Below are 16,195 nucleotides of genomic sequence, written 5' to 3'. Positions count from 1 at the left end.
TGGGTTTATGATCAAGATTATCTATGAACAATATTTGAATCTTCTCTGAATTCTTTTATGTATGATTGGTTTGAAGGAAATATGCCTTAGAGGCAATAATAAAGTTATTATTTATTTCCTTATATCATGATAAATGTTTATTATTCATGCTAGAATTGTATTAACCGGAAACTTAGTACATGTGTGAATACATAGACAAACAGAGTGTCACTAGTATGCCTCTACTTGACTAGCTCGTTGAATCAAAGATGGTTAAGTTTCCTAGCCATAGACATGAGTTGTCATTTGATTAACGGGATCACATCATTAGAGAATGATGTGATTGACTTGACCCATTCCGTTAGCTTAGCACGATGATCATTTAGTTTGTTGCTATTGCTTTCTTCATGACTTATACATGTTCCTATGACTATGAGATTATGCAACTCCCGAATACCGGAGGAACACTTTGTGTGCTACCAAACGTCACAACGTAACTGGGTGATTATAAAGGTGCTCTACAGGTGTCTCCGATGGTACTTGTTGAGTTGGCATAGATCGATATTAGGATTTTTCACTCCGATTGTCGGAGAGGCATCTCTGGGCCCTCTCGGTAGTGCACATCACTATAAACCTTGCAAGCAATGCAGCTAATGAGTTAGTTGCGGGATAGTGCATTACGGAACGAGTAAAGAGACTTGCCGTTAACGAGATTGAACTAGGTATTGGGATACAGACGATTGAATCTCGGGCAAGTAACATAGCGATGACAAAGGGAACAATGTATGTTGTTATGTGGTTTGATCGATAAAGATCTTAATAGAATATGTAGGAACCAATATGAGCATCCAGGTTCTGCTATTGGTTATTTACCGGAGATGTGTCTCGGTCATGTCTACATAGTTCTCGAACCCATAGGGTCCGCACGCTTAACATTCGGTGACGATCGGTATTATTAGTTTATGTGATTTGATGTACCGAATGTAGTTAGGAGTCCCGGATAAGATCGTGGACATGACGAGGAGGCTCAAAATGGTCGAGACGTAAAGATCGATATATTGGACGGATATATTCGGACATCGGAAAGGTTCCGAGTGATTCGGGTATTTTTTGGAGTACCGGAGGAGTTACGGGAATACGGGAGTACATATGGGCCTTAGTGGGCTTTGAGGGAAAAAGAGGAGAAGCCATGAGGGCTAGCCACGCGCCACCATGGTCCTAGTCCGAATTGGACTAGGGGAGGGGCTGCACCCCCTCTTTCCTTCTCCTCCCCTTCTCCTTCCTTCCCCTCCTAGTATGACTAGGAAAGGAGGAATCATAATCCTACTAGGAGGAGGATTCCTCCCCCACTAGTAGAAAAAACCACATTCATCCCGGTTGATAAGGGCCTTTTGTCCCGGTTTGTGAACCGGGACTAAAGGGTCGTTACTAATGCCCTAACCCTTTAGTCCCGGTTCTTACACGAACCGGGACAGGTGGGCCTCCATGTGGCCGGTGCGTCGAGCCCAGGCAGGAGGGTCTTTGGTCCTAGTTGGTGGCACCAACCGGGACCAATAGGCATCCACGCGTCAGCATTTCAGGGGCTGGGGTTTTTGTTTTTTTTTGAAAGGGGGGGAGGGGGTTGGGGGTTTTGGGGATTTAATTTAGGTGTTTCATATATTGTGTTAGCTAGCTAATTAATAGAGAGAAGTGTCCTCTCTTATGTCCTTACTTGGACGACGCTATATATACGTATATATAGAGAGGACTAGACACGCTAGCTAGTAAGCAAATAAAGGAAACAGAAGATCGTCATGAACATATGCGTACAGAAAGAAGTGATATCGACCACCTCTCCTTCCCCGAGAGATTGGTCGAACAACAAGTTCTCGTATATATATCCGACACTACCGGCTACATATATACAATATTTATCTATTACAATAAAATCTCCTAATTATATATGAACACAGGGTCCACACAGTATTCTCCGTCTTCAGCGATCACGTGGTCAAGGAAGAATGCCGCCAATTCCTCTTGAATTGCTCGCATACGATCTGGTGCTAGGAGTTCATCCCGCATCCGAAACATCTAATTTGAACAAGGGGGTCAATACATATATATATATATATATATGAATAAATGAAACTCAACACAAATGATGATAATAAAATAAAATTGTGAATATTATTTCTTACACACTTCATATTGTTCGTCAGAGTACCCTCGTTCACAGGTCGTGTGGTTGATGGACTCGCAAACATAGTATCCACAGAAATCATTCCCTTGTTCCTGCCACAACCACTTTACAAGAAATAGAGGTCAATCAAACTGATAAGCAAGCATGCCAAATGGTATTGATGAAACTAGCGCTTGAATCACTAGGAGATGTGCAGAACATGTTACTATAGTACTTACTTTCGGGTGTCTAAATTGCAGCTTCTTCGGCAGTCCCGGAGCTTTTTTGGTGACTTTTCTCCAAACCCTGCCAGACAAAGAAAACAATTACTTGATATATCAGGAAATGAACAAAGTTGCTGATATGGTGGATAATGATCGATTTAACTTACTTCTCGAGCATTTGAGTCATGTCCGCATAGTCCTGGGGATCTTTTCGTCTCGAGTCTAAGATGGTTACTAGTCCCTGCTCAAGCTTAATCTCTAGGAGAATATAGTGGAACGTGCGCACACATGCATAACTCATCAATTACATTACTATAACCTGGACAAATAAGGGAAACCGAATATGCACAAGACAGTAACACACACTTGAAGTTGTAAGGAAAGAGTATTATATCTTTGTTTTCATTTATTACCAACGATCGTAGCAAGTTGGCCTCGGTATCTTCGGCACGATATTTAACCTCAGTTGCATCTATGAGATTTCTGTTAATGAACCAAATATCACCTATTTGTCTTTTCTTCAATTTGGCGATCTTCAATCTGCATAATATAGTGAGGATAATTATAAATACATGCAATGAAAGAGCTGACCTATATAGAGAGACTTAATGACAGAAGTAGTACTACTTACAGACAGTATCAAGTGACCGTTGCTTTATCGAGGGCCTTTTGATTGAAAAATTGGAAGAACTCCTCAAATGGAACATTCAACAGTTCAATTCCAACGAGGTCATGCTCCTCTCTAACTCTCAGCGTCAAAGTATTCCTCCCCCCAGACTCTCTGCAGGTTTTCATGTACCAATCATGGAATCTTCGCATCATCATTGTTAGAGATCTTTCATCTTTGACGAGAGGCTTCCCTTACTCGTATTTGTGTTCCTCCACCTCCAAGAACTCATAATGTACATTGTCGGGCAGGTAATCACCAAGATTGCTATAACCGGGCACCATCCTCGGATCATTAGTAGGCACCTTGAGCGGGGGGCACGATTGGTTCGCTTGTTCGCCGAGCTGGGGAATTTTTTTCCCAGGTCGTCGTTCTTTTAACCTTTGATCACTAACAGTACTTCCTGAACGCTCTGCTTTGACAAATGACTTTGCAATAATGCGGTAATAGTTGCCTTTCGGCGGAGACTTTGCTGGTTTTTTCAGGGCAACTAGAGTGCGCTTCGCTTTCACCGGATCTACCTTCTCCTCCGGAGGTGGATTTTTCTTTGCTTTCACCCCTTCAAAGAAGTTCCTCACTTCGGCTCGCACGATCTTGGCGTTCTCCTCCGGGGTCCTCTCGTATGGTAACTTCTCTAGAGTCTTGAGAGAAGGACCGAATCTGTATTGCCTCCCGCCTCTGGTTGTACTGCTACACGCCGGCAGAGCATACGGAGTGGCTGCAGCTGTCTTCTTTCCTTGCTTACGAGGCGGAGGAGAAGGACTACGACGCGCCGGAGCAGCCGGAGCGGTGGCGGGTCTCTTCTGTCCTTGCCGACGAGGCGGAGAAGGAGGAGGTTGGCTGCTCGGGCGCGCCGGCGCAGGCGGAGAAGGAGGCGGAGTGCCGCCACGCGCCGGAGAAGGAGGCTGAGTGCCCTGATCACTCGCCGGAGGAGGAGGCGGAGTGCCCTGACTCGCCGGAGGAGGAGGAGGAGGAGGCATCCAGTTCAGAAGCTCGATGAGCTCCTTCCGCCATAGGCATGGAGTCAATAGACAAGAACCCAGCCGAGTCTCCCCTTCACCGGTAGGGTAGTCAAGCTGGAGGTCCTCAAATCCCTCCGTTATTTCGTCCACCGTCACCCTGGCATATCCTTCTGGAATCGGACTACAGTGAAAAGTTGCGCCGGGTTCAGTAGGTCGAACAGAGCCGACAACCGCCTTGACTTTGAAGTTCTGCCATTGCGTCATAAGGTGGCAATGTTGAGACTCCGTGATAGCATCCACGGGGTAGCTAGCAGAAGCCGTCAAGACATGCTCTCGCTGAAGCAGCTCGGTGGAAGCCACGCTTCTTCTCCGCTGAGATGGCGGGGTAGCTTCGGGGGTAGTTTCGGCAAGTCGCTCGCTGCGAGCAACTTCTCGTTCCTCTAGCGCTTGAACCCTTTCGTGCAGCATCTGAATTTGGGCATGCTCCACTTTTTTTCTCCTCTCCTGGCATTTGTAACCGCCTGCGTCCGGAAAACCAGCATTCCACGGAATGGAGCCTGGCTTGCCTCGTGTCCGTCCAGGGTGCTCAGGATTCCCGAGAGCCATTGTGAGCTCGTCGTTCTCTCTGTCTTGAACGAACGTCCCTTGCTGCGCTGCATCGATATAGTGCTTTAGCTTCTTGATGGGTATGTTCATTTGCTCGTCCGTCCAAACACATTTCCCTGATACAGGGTCCAAGGTTCTGCCAGCCCCGAAGAACCAAGTCTGGCAACGGTCTGGCCAGTTCATTGTCTCTGGTTCGATCCCTTTATCAAGCAGATCATTCTCAGCCTTGGCCCACTTAGGCCGGGCTTTGAGGTAGCCACCTGACCCCGTGCGATGGTGAAGCTTCTTCTTTGCAGCATTTTTCTTGTTTGTCATCGACATCTTCTTACTCTTTTTCGATGTCTTGTAGGCCACAAATGTGGGCCAGTGATCTCTGATCTTCTCATATATGCCGATGAATTCTGGTGTCTTTTCTTTGTCGACAAACGTTTTCAGCTCATTCTTCCACCTCCTGAATAGGTCTGCCATCTTCTTAAGAGCATGAGACTTGATTAATTGCTCTTTAACTGGCTTCTCCGGATCCTCCTCTGACGGTAGGGTGAAATTTGCCTTCTGCTCAGTCCAAAGATCATCTTTCTGCATATCATTGACATAAGACACCTCAGGGTCTTCGTTCTTAGGCTTACACCATTGCTGGATGCTGATCGGGATCTTGTCCATAACAAGAACCCCGCACTGAGCAGCAAATGCTTCCTTTGTCCGAATGGGTTCAATCGGCATGCCATCGCGCACAATTTCTGTGATCTCAAACCTTTCATCCGAGCGCAACTTTTTCTTCGGGCCTCATCTCTTTACCGAAGTTATGCTCGATCCGGAGGGATAAAAAAGAAGAATTATACGAGAGTTAATTAATATGCTCGATCCGGAATGCATCAATTAGCTAGTCATCACAGGCTTAACTAATATATTTACCTGGCCGGACTCTGTTCGGTCACCGGAGCCGTCACAACGGGCTCCTTCTTGCACCAGCATTGGGTCACCGGAGCCATCATAATCATGTCTTTCCTCCTCCATTCTTCGATCACCGTAGCCTGCTTCTTCTTCACCCTGTTCTGCTTCCAGACCATCATTGTCGTTAAGATACGACATGACATCACCTCCGGCTAAGATTATGTCCCCCAACACCTATTCTTGTTCCTTGTCTCGTCCAAACTCCATTGTTTCTGCAAATATTACAACATGGCAATTATTACACAAACATGACAGCATGTGGATATATTTGTGGCAAACGTAGACCTAGCTTATTCCGGGTTTGGGGTGGCCTCGGCAATGCTTCAAGGGTAGGGGCGCGGCTGGAGGGGGTAGGAGACCGACATCGTTTTTTTCTAGGGTTTGGGTGTCCTCGAGAATTTTGGTCGAGCGAGAGGGCTGGGGGGTGCTCCCGTGGTATAAGTTATCATGGTCGAAGTTATCCGGGAGGGGGTTATAACGACAACGACGACATACATACATGGGAAAATAATGTTATCGGGGAGGGGGTAGGTCGAACCCCCCCCCTCGTGTTGAAGTTATCGGGACACGGGGTATATTGACAACGACATATCCGATAAAAAATAAGAAGACGAAGAAGAAATTAAAAGAGGAGAAGAAGATATTAATAGAGGAGAAGATTGAAGAAAAAAAGAGGAGAAGAAGAGGAGAAGAAGAAAGAAATAGAGGAGAAGAAGAGAAAATAGAATATTCTATTTTCTCTTCTTCTCCTCTATTCCTTTCTTATTCTCCTCTTCTTTTTCTTCTTTTTTCTTCTTCTTATTTATTTCTCCTCTTCTTCCTTTCCTCTTCTTCTCCTTTCTTCCTCTTCTTATTTTCCTTTTTCCTCTCATTCTTTTTCTTCTTCTTCCTTTCCTAGCTAGATATATAAAACTTTTCTAAAAATGTAACTTTTGCATACATACATGGGAAAATAATATTATCAGGCAGGGGGGTAGGTCGAACCCCCCCCCCTTCGTGTTGAAGTTATCGGGACACGGGGTATATCGACAACGACATATCTGATAAAAAATAAGAAGACGAAGAAGATATTAATAGAGGAGAAGATCAAAGAAAAAAAGAAGAAAAAAAGAGGATAAGAAGAAAGAAATAGAGGAGAATACTATTTTCTCTTCTTCTCCTCTATTCCTTTCTTCTTCTCCTCTTCTTTTTCTTCTTTTTTCTTCTTCTTATTTATTTCTCCTCTTCTTCCTCTCCTCTTCTTCTCCTTTCTTCCTCTTCTTATTTTCCTTTTTCCTCTCATTCTTTTTCTTCTTCTTCCTTTCCTAGCTAGATATATAAAACTTTTCTAAAAATGTAACTTTTGCATACATACATGGGAAAATAATATTATCGGGGAGGGGGTAGGTCGACCCCCCCCCTCATGTTAAAGTTATTGGGACACGGGGTATATCGACGACGATAGACCCGATAGAAAATAAGAAGACGAAGAAGAAATGAAAAGAGGTGAAGAAGAAAGGAATAGAGGAGAAGATCGAAGGAAAAAAAGAAGAAGAAAAAAGAGGAGAGGAAGAAAGGAATAGAAGAGAAGAAGAAAAATAGAAAATTTCTTTTTTTTTCTTCTTCTCCTCTATTCCTTTCTTCTTCTCATCTTCCTTTTATTCCTCTCCTCTTCTTCTCCTGTTCCTTTTCTTCCGCTCCTCTTCTTCTCCTTTTTCCTCTTCTTATTTTCCTTTTTCCTCTCCTAAATATATAAAACTTTTCTAAAAATGAAACTAACCTAAAATGTACTAAATCAGAGAACATATACAGATAATCCTTTTCTAAATATATAAATCTAACTTTTGCATATATGAACATATATACACAGAGAACATACAAACATATATACATTTTTATAAAAAAGCAAAATACAAATCATCATATATATGAAAAAAAATCTGAAAAGAAGCAACATAAACAATACATATACTCACATATATACATATATATATAATCTGAAAAAAACAAGCATATAATATATGAAAAAAAAGGAACAGGGGAGGGGCGGCGCCGGCCGGACCAAGGGAGGGGCAGGGGCGCGGGTTCGGCGGCGAGGACGGCGATTGGGCAGGGGGCGCGTGTTCGGCGGCGAGGATGGCGACGGGGCAGGGGCAACGGCCGGCGAGGAAGGGGGCGGGACAGGGCGACGGCGACGACAGGGGCACGCGGGCGGGGGCGCGACGTGCGTCGGGGCAGGGCGGCGAGCGGCGACGGCGTCGGGCGAGGGCACGAGCGACGGCGAGTGGGCGGCGACGGCGACCTCGGGCGGCTAGGGGAGGCGACGGCGACGTCGGGGCAGGGGCCGGCGTCGAGGAGCAGCGCAGCAGCCTGGCGGCGTTGGAGAGAAGAATGGCGGGTGGGGGAAATTTCCTAAGCGTTTGGTTATATAGAAAAGGCTTTGGTCCCGGTTCGTGGCATCAACCGGGACCAATGCCCCCCTTTAGTCCCAGTTGGTGCCACCAACCGGGACCAAAGGCCTCTTTTCAGCAGCCCAAAGGGCAGGAAGCGGCGGCCTTTGGTCCCGGTTTAGCACCAACCGGGACTAAAGGGTGGCATTGGTCCCGGTTGATGCCACGAACCGGTACCAATGCACCCCTTTAGTCCTGGTTGGTGGCACCAACCGGGACCAAAGGCCCTGTGCTGGAACTGGCGCGGTGCGGTGGGATGTTTAGTCCCACCTCGCTAGCCGAGAGGCTTCGACAGTGGTTTATAAGCGCTGCTGCGCTAACCACTTCGAGCTCCTCTCACATGCAGGCATACGGTCCTAAAATCACTTTATCTGCCTGTGGGCGTACTGGGCCTCCTGCGGGCCTGAATCCTGGCCCATGGTAAGGTTTCTAGTCATATTCACGCCGTGGGGGCCCAGTAGGTGGCACTTTTTTGTTTTTTTTGTTTTCTTTGTTGCTTTATTTATTTTATTTTGTTTCTACTTACAACAAAATACTTAATGTTGCTATTTTTATTTTTTCCAGTTTTTTTTGTTTTGTTTTTTGCATTATTTATTTTCTTTTGTTTCTTGCTTTATTTTTTAATTCTTTTTGCTTTTAGGTCAGAAAAATTATAAACTTTCTGTTAGTGCCATTAGTTTTCAAATTTGAATAGTTAAAATTTGAATTCTTTGAAATTTGTGTGAATCACAAGTTTGTGATTAACTTTACTATAAAAATAGTTTTTTCCATTTTTTGTTTTTTTGCATTATTTATTTTTTGTTGTTTTTTTTGCTTTTTTAATTCTTTTTGCTTTTAGGTCAGCAAAATTATAAACTTTCTGTTAGTGCCATTAGTTTTAGAAAAATTATAAACTTTCTATTAGTGCCATTAGTTTTCAAATTTGAATAGTTAAAATTTGAATTGTATGAAATTTGTGTGAATCACAAGTTTGTGATTAACTTTACTATAAAAATAGTTTTTTTCCAGTTTTTTTGTTTTGTTTTTTGCATTACTTATTTTCTTTTGTTTTTTGCTTTAATTTTTAATTCTTTTTGCTTTTAGGTTAGCAAAATTATAAACTTTCTGTTAGTGCCATTAGTTTTAGAAAAATTATAAACTTTTTGTTAGTGCCATTAGTTTTCAAATTTGAATAGTTAAAATTTGAATTGTTTGAAATTTGTGTGAATCACAAGTTTGTGATTAACTTACTAAAAATGAGCATAGATGCGCTTATAGAGAAAATTCAACCTAAATTCATCGTAAATTTCTATGAATTTCAGAGAAATTCACTCTGAATTTAGGTTAAACTTTTCTCTATAAGGGCATCTATTTTCACTTTGAGAGGAGCTCAACAAGGCAGACAGGGAAGGGCTTATAAACCGGTGTGAGCCCCCTTCGGTTGGCGAGGTCGGACTAAACTTGGCCCGCAACGAGGACCAACCCTTTAGTCCCGGTTTGTGGCACAAACTAGGACTAATGGTCATGGGCCAGGGGCGAGGAGCATTGGTCCCGGTTGGTGCCACGAACCGGGACCAATGCCCCCTTTAGTCCCGGTTGGTGGTAGCAACCGGGACCAAAGGCCTTGTGCTGCCCCGCATCAAAAGTTTAGTACCACCTCGCTAGCTGAGAGAGCTCGAGAGTGGTTTATAAGCGCTGTTGCGCCCACCCTCTCGAGATCCTCTCAATTCTAGGCTTTCGGGCCTAACCATATGATGTGTGCATGTGGGCCTACTGGGCCACCTGCGGGCCTGAATCCTAGCCCATGGTAGGGTTTCTAGTCATATTCAGGCCGTGGGGGCCTAGTAGGTGGCATTTTTTTTTGTTGCTTTATTTATTTTATTTTGTTTCTACTTACAACAAAATACTTATTGTTTTTATTTTTATTTATTTTATTAAAGTTTATTTTTAATTATTTTTATTTTAGGTCACAATAATTATAAACTTTCTGTTAGTGCCATTAGTTTTCAAATTTGAATAGTTAAAATTTGAATTCTTTGATATTTGTGTGAATCACAAGTTTGTGATTAACTTTATTATAAAATAGTTTTTTCCAGTTTTTTTGTTTTGTTTTTGCATTATTTATTTTCTTTCATTTTTGCTTTATTTTTTAATACTTTTTGCTTTTAGGTCAGAAAAATTATAAACTTTCTGTTAGTGCCATTAGTTTTAGAAAAATTATAAACTTTCTGTTAGTGCCATTAGTTTTCAAATTTAAGTAGTTAAAATTTGAATTCTTTGAAATTTGTGTGAATTACAAGTTTGTGATTAACTTTACTATAAAATTAGTTTTTTCTAGTTTTTTTGTTTTGTTTTTTGCATTATTTATTTTATTTTGTTTTTTACTTTATTTTTTAATTCTTTTTTCTTTTAGGTCAGAAAAATTATAAACTTTCTGTTAGTGCCATTAGTTTTAGAAAAATTATAAACTTTCTGTTAGTGCCATTAATTTTCAAATTTGAATAATGGTATTACGAGGGCCGAACCATAAGACATTAAAGCATTTCAAAGGAACTCTGAAAAAGTTAAAAGTTGGCATGGTATCATAATTTCACCCACATAGCATGGGCATGTACAAAACGGACAATGGTATCATACTCGTCTATTACAAAGTTGGCATGGTATCATCATAATAGTTGCGGGAGAAAGTCTTCACTTTTTCTTCGCTTGTATCATTTGCTTATTGCGACATAACCATGGATAATCTTCGTCGTTTATTAGGATGCTTGGGTCAGCCTTGACTTTGAAGGGAGGAATTTCATGAAACTTTTCATAATCTTCAGACATGTCTGTCTTGCCCTCCACTCCCACGATGTCCCTTTTTCCTGAAAGAACTATGTGGCGCTTTGTCTCATCGTATGATGTATTCGCTTCCTTATCTTTACTTTTTCTCGGTTTGGTAGACATGTCCTTCACATAGATAACCTGTGCCACATCATTAGCTAGGACGAACGGTTCATCAGTGTACCCAAGATTTTTCAGATCCACTGTTGTCATTCCATACTGTGGGTCTACCTGTACCCCGCCTCCTAACAGATTGACCCATTTGCACTTAAACAAAGGGACCTTAAAATCATGTCCGTAGTCAAGTTCCCATATGTCCACTATGTAACCATAATATGTGTCCTTTCCCCTCTCGGTTTCTGCATCAAAGCGGACACCGTTGTTTTGGTTGGTGCTCTTTTGATCTTGGGTGATCGTGTAAAATGTATTCCCATTTATCTCGTATCCTTTATAAGTCAATACAGTCAAAGATGGTCCCCTGGACAACAAGTACAGCTCATCACAAACAGTGTTGTCACCTCTGAGATGTGTTTCCAACCAACTGCTGAAAGTCCTAATGTGTTCACATGTGATCCAGTCGTCGCACTGCTCCGGGTGTTTGGAGCGCAGACTATTCTTGTTTTCATTAACATACGGGGTCACCAAGGTAGAGTTCTGTAGAATTGTGTAGTGTGCTTGAGACCAAGAATATCCGTCCCTGCATATTATTGAGGCCCCTCCCAGCGTGCCTTTTCCAGTCAGTCTCCCCTCATACCGCGATTTAGGGAGACATATCTTCTTAAGGCCAGGAATGAAGTCAACACAAAACCCAATGGCATCCTCTGTTTGATGGCCCATGGAGATGCTTCCTTCTGGCATAGCGCGGTTATGGACATATTTCTTTAGGACTCCCATGAACCTCTCAAAGGGGAACATATTGTGTAGAAATACGGGCCCCAGAATGACAATCTCGTCAACTAGATGAACTAGGACGTGCGTCATGATATTGAAGAAGGATGGTGGGAACACCAGGTCGAAACTGACAAGAGATTGTGCCACATCACTCCTTAGCCTTGGTACGATTTCTGGATCGATCACCTTCTGAGAGATTGCATTGAGGAATGCACATAGCTTCACAATGGCTAATCGAAAAGCTGCATAAGTGAATATATAACCCACGGAAAAGTGAGCTAATCCAACCAATCTTGCTTGCACAATGGAAAGAGCCACGGGCTTATCTCTCCAGCGAATTAAATTAGCTAAAGGTGTGCGTTCATGAGCCCATGCTAAAGTCTCAATTAATTCCTGCCAATACCCCCGCCAGGAAATTAAGAACATAAATCCAGTAGCCCAAACAAGATGTCCAAATAAGCGTTTTCCGGTAGAAGCCCCCTCAATGCAGCCGGAAGCAATTGCGTCATAATCACGTGGCAGTCATGAGACTTTACGTTCTGGAACTTTTTCTCTAGCATATTTATTATTCCCTTTATATTCGATGAGAAGCCAGTCGTGACCTTCATACTGAGCAGGCATTCAAAGAAGATTTCTTTCTCTTCTTTCGTAAGAGCGTAGCTGGCAGGACCTTTATACTGCTTCGGAGGCATGCCGTCTTTTTTGTGCAAACGTTGCAGGTCCTCCCGTGCCTCAGGTGTATCTTTTGTCTTCTCATACACGCCCAAGAAGCCTAGCAGGTTCACGCAAAGGTTCTTCTTCACGTGCATCACGTCGATTAAAGAGCGGACCTCTAGGTCTTTCCAATAGGGTAGGTCCCAAAATATAGATTTCTTCTTCCACATGGGTGCGTATCCCTCAGCGTCATTCGGAACAGCTAGTCTGCTGGGACCCTTTCTAAAGATTACGTGTAAATCATTGACCATAGCAAGTACGTGATCACCGGTACGCATGGCGGGCTTCTTCCGGTGATCTGCCTCGCCTTTGAAATGCTTGCCTTTCTTTCGACACTGATGGTTGGTCGGAAGAAATCGACGATGGCCTAGGTACATATTCTTCCTGCATTTGTCCAGGTATATACTTTCAGTTTCTTCTAAACAGTGTGTGCATGTGTGGTATCCCTTGTTTGTCTGTCCTGAAAGGTTACTGAGAGAGGGCCAATCTTTGATGGTTACAAACGGCAATGCGTGCAGGTTAAATTCCTCCTGTTTGTGCTCATCCTACGTACGTACACCGTTTCCATTCCACAGCTGTAAAAGTTCTTCAACTAATGGCCTTAGGAACACATCAATGTTGTTGCTGGGTTGCTTAGGGCCTTGGATGAGAATTGGCATCATAATTAACTTCCGCTTCATGCACATCCAAGGAGGAAGGTTATACATACATAGAGTCACGGGCCAGGTGCTGTGATTGCTGCTCTGCTCCCCGAAAGGATTAATGCCATCTGCGCTTAAACCAAACCATACATTCCTTGGGTCACTTGCAAACTCAGGCCAGTACTTTCTCTCGATTTTTCTCCACTGACACCCGTCAGCGGGTGCTCTCAACTTCGCCTCTTTCTTACGGTCCTCACCGTGCCATCGCATTAACTTGGCATGCTCTTCGTTTCTGAACAGACGTTTCAACCGTGGTATTATAGGAGTATACCACATCACCTTCGCAGGAACCCTCTTCCTGGGGGGCTCGCCGTCAACATCACCAGGGTCATCTCGTCTGATCTTATACCGCAATGCACCGCATACCAGGCATGCGTTCAGATCCTTGTACGCACCGCGATAGAGGATGCAGTCATTAGGGCATGCATGTATCTTCTGCACCCCCAATCATAGAGGGCATATGACCTTCTTTGCTGCGTATGTACTGTCGGGCAATTCGTTATGCTTTGGAAGCTTCTTCTTCAATATTTTCAGTAGCTTCTCAAATCCTTTGTCAGGCACAGCATTCTCTGCTTTCCACTGCAACAATTCCAGTATGGTACCGAGCTTTGTGTTTCCATCTTCGCAATTGGGGTACAACCCTTTTTTGTGATCCTCTAACATGCGATCGAACTTCAACTTCTCCTTTTGACTTTCGCATTGCGTCCTTGCATCGACAATGACCCGGCGGAGATCATCATCATCAGGCACATCGTCTGGTTCCTCATGATCTTCAGCAGCTTCCCCCATTGCAGCATCATTGGGCACATCGTCTGGTTCCTCTTGATCTTCAGTAGCTTCCCCCGTTGCAGCATCACCGTATTTAGGGGGCACATAGCTGTCATCGTCCTCTTCTTCTTCACCGTCTTCCATCATAACCCCTATTTCTCCGTGCCTCGTCCAAACATTATAGTGTGGCATGAAACCATTGTAAAGCAAGTGGGTGTGAAGGATTTTCCGGTTAGAGTAAGACTTCGTATTCCCACATTTAGGGCATGGACAACACATAAAACCATTCTGCGTTTTTGCCTCAGCCACTTTGAGAAAATCATGCACACCCTTAACGTACTCAGAGGTGTGTCTTTCACCGTACATCCATTGTCGGTTCATCTGCGTGCATTATATATAATTAAGTTTGTCAAAAACCATTACAGAACATCATGAATAGATAATTAAGTGACCAAATTAATAGAAGTTCATCATCACATTAAAACCAAAGTACATACATAATTCTCATCTAACAACATATAGCTCTCCAGAGCATCTACTTAATTAAACCATACATTGAAACTATGTAAAACATTTCAATGCGAAAACAAATGCGATCATAATCGCAACCAAGGTAACAATTGATCCAACGGCATAATTATACCAAGCCTCGGTATGAATGGCATATTTTCTAATCTTTCTCATCTTCAACCGCATTGCATCCATCTTGATCTTGTGATCATCGACGACATCCACAATATGCAACTCCAATATCATCTTCTCCTCCTCAATTTTTTTATTTTCTCCTTCAAGTAATTGTTTTCTTCTTCAACTAAATTTAACCTCTCGACAATAGGGTCGGTTGGAATTTCCGGTTCAACTACCTCCTAGATAAATAAAATTTATGTCACGTTGGTCGGCATAATTGTCATAAACAATAAATGAACCAAATAGTTATAAAAAGATAATATATACCACATCCGAATCATAGCCAGGACGAGGGCCGATGGGGGCGGATACCAAAACCATCGCACTATATAATAACAAGCAATAATAAAAGTAAGAAAATTAGACAAGTACCTATCTAAAGTAAGAATTTTTTTCTTTCAGAAAGAAGATAAGAACAAGAGGCTCACCACGGTGGTGCCGGCGACGAGATCGGTGCGAGCGATCGACGGTGGTGAAGATGGGAATGGGACGTGACGGGCCGCTAAACCTAGACAAATCTCGAGGAAAATGGAGCTTTGAGGTCGAGCTTCGAGAGGAGAAATCTTAACTAGTGTGGCTCGGGCATTTCATCGAACACCTCATGTGCATAGGAGGTGAGCTAGAGCACCACAAATCCCTCCCCTCGCCGGCCAGAGAAAAACAGAGCACTGGGGTGCTCTGCTCGCGGGCGAGGGGTATATATAGGCACCTCATTGGTCCCGGTTCGTGCCATGAACCGGGACTAAAGGGAAGCCTGTGGTCCCGGTTCAAGCCACCAACCGGGACCAATGGTGGTGGGCCAGGAGCGAGGCCCATTGGTCCCGATTCGTCCCACCAACCGGGACCAAAGGGGCATGACGAACTGGGACCAATGGCCCCACGAGGCCCGGCAGGCCCCTGGCCTCACGAACCGGGACCAATGCCCCCATGGGTCCCGGTTCTAGACTGAACCTGGACTAATGGGCTGACCCGGCCTGAACCAAAGCCCTCTTTTCTACTAGTGCCCCCTTTGGCGCGCCTAGAGAGGCCGGCCGGCCTCCCCTTGCTCCTTTATATACGGGAGCAGGGGGCACCACTACTACGGAAAAGCTTATACATAGGATCTTACCAGCAGCGAGTTTTAAATTAAGGCGCTGCTGCAATGTAGCAGTACCGCGCTCCGGCAGTACTCGCTGCTGAAATAAACGCAGCAGTAGCGCGCCTCCTCTAAGTCGCGCTACTGCTATAATTCCCACGACCCTGCCTCGAAGCTAGTTCTAGAAGCAGTGCGTTAATTCGGAGCGCGCTACTGCTAGGTAGTTTAGCAGTAGCGCCTTTGCCTTTAGAGCGTTACTGCTAAAACTAGCTATCTCCCACCCCCCCATGCTCTCCTCTATCCAATCCACACTCACACTCACTCATCCTCTACCCCCCCCCCCCCGCTCGCCGTCGCCCCCGCCAGCCGCCGTCGCCTACCCCTCTTCCCTCTGTGTCGCCGTCAACTCCTCCTCCTCACTGGACTCGGTACCTCCCTCCTCCTCCCTCCTCCCTCGACTCGCCGCCAGACAGCCCCTCCTCGCTCAGCCTTCCTCCTCCGTCCTACTCTCTTCTCCCTCCTCAAGTCGCCCCTCCTTCTCCCTCTTCCCTGCTACATTTTGATTTAGTAGGCTAGTTCAT

The 16,195-nt window shown here is 44.2% G+C and overlaps 2 pseudogenes; both read right to left on the bottom strand.

The window, feature by feature from the left end:
* Positions 1-2,988: 2,988 nt before the first annotated feature.
* On the bottom strand, positions 2,989-5,178 carry LOC147974061 (uncharacterized; annotated as a pseudogene).
* Positions 5,179-5,721: 543 nt separating this feature from the next.
* On the bottom strand, positions 5,722-14,233 carry LOC147974060 (uncharacterized; annotated as a pseudogene).
* Positions 14,234-16,195: the final 1,962 nt, after the last annotated feature.

The sequence above is a fragment of the Triticum urartu genome, chromosome 5A (assembly GCF_056163025.1).
Source record: "Triticum urartu cultivar PI428250 chromosome 5A, HENAU_Tu73, whole genome shotgun sequence".
Classification (NCBI taxonomy): Eukaryota; Viridiplantae; Streptophyta; class Magnoliopsida; order Poales; family Poaceae; genus Triticum; species Triticum urartu.
The sequence above is the reverse complement of the archived record's forward strand: the minus strand, read 5'-3'. Positions and strand labels throughout refer to the sequence as shown.